The sequence below is a fragment of the Aplysia californica genome, unplaced genomic scaffold (assembly GCF_000002075.1).
Source record: "Aplysia californica isolate F4 #8 unplaced genomic scaffold, AplCal3.0 scaffold00636, whole genome shotgun sequence".
NCBI classification, from domain to species: Eukaryota; Metazoa; Mollusca; class Gastropoda; order Aplysiida; family Aplysiidae; genus Aplysia; species Aplysia californica.
The window spans coordinates 415329-416369 of NW_004797906.1; the positions used below are offsets into that span (position 1 = coordinate 415329).

Below are 1041 nucleotides of genomic sequence, written 5' to 3' on the forward strand. Positions count from 1 at the left end.
AACAATCTTTCGAGATAGTATGTTGTGTCTCCAGCTCTAGGCTAGTCTAAGTTCACATTCCTGGAAATTTAATGCAGTTCCCAAGCTGTGCTTCTCAGGGTTGCCTGCACAAACAATTTTGATTGTCGGGACATTTAGTGTTCAGGTCGACAAGGTTAGCGGTTTCTATTGTTGTCATAATTGCCATGGAAATAGTGTTAAAATCATATCGAATTTATCGTTTGTTGGTCGGTTTAGAGAAAAATGTGGAATTAACAAGACGTTAGACGAGCAGAAACATACCCTATGGCCGTATTATGGCGTATTACTTATTCCCCGAGATTATCTATAGATAACAGATGATTGATGGGTCCATCATATATTCATGATATATAGATCTAGGCTTCTATAGTCTAGTCTATAGATCTAGTCTATACCCATTCATTCATTGAGTCACTGACATTTTGTCATTGAAAAATCATGCTAATTGCCAATCGTAGTAGATATGATAGGCCTTGGCACAATGCAACAAGCGAACGATTCTAATGCAGCATTGAAATGTGTTTTTCTGTTGCCCGGAATTACATGCAAAGTACGAAATGTAAAAGAAAGTAAATCTTTTGTTAATAATTATGTCTTAACAGACAAATAATTTAACACATTAAATTGGATTTGTACTTCTTCATATTCTTACACTATTTTTCTTCTTAAGAATTAGATCTAGATCTAGATCTAGAATCTAGATCTAGATCTATGTGTGCAACTACCCCCAATTCCTGCAGATACTTTTACAGCTCTCTTTAGCCTACATGACATGTCTTATTGTTACCTGGTTGATGACCATCATCGGGTAGCCTAGACTGCTTTTAAACTGTATTACTGTGAAGAATCTTATCATGAAAAAAGAACCAGCAATAGATCTACATTTTGGGCACTGGTAGTCCTATATGCCCCTACACAACATTTATAATCAACCATTATGATAGGTTCTGTAGAGAGGGTGAGGGTGAATAGAGGTAAAACAAAAATCACACACACAACACACACGCACGCACACACACA

The 1041-nt window shown here is 36.5% G+C and overlaps 1 protein-coding gene across 1 annotated transcript in view; it reads left to right on the forward strand.

The window, feature by feature from the left end:
- Positions 1-1041, forward strand: part of LOC101857516 — a 20609-nt gene continuing 19568 nt past the window's right edge. Inside the window, exon 1 of the mRNA XM_035972273.1 lies at positions 1-154. The gene's annotated coding sequence lies outside the window, so the exon portion shown is untranslated. The remainder of the gene's footprint in view (positions 155-1041) is intronic.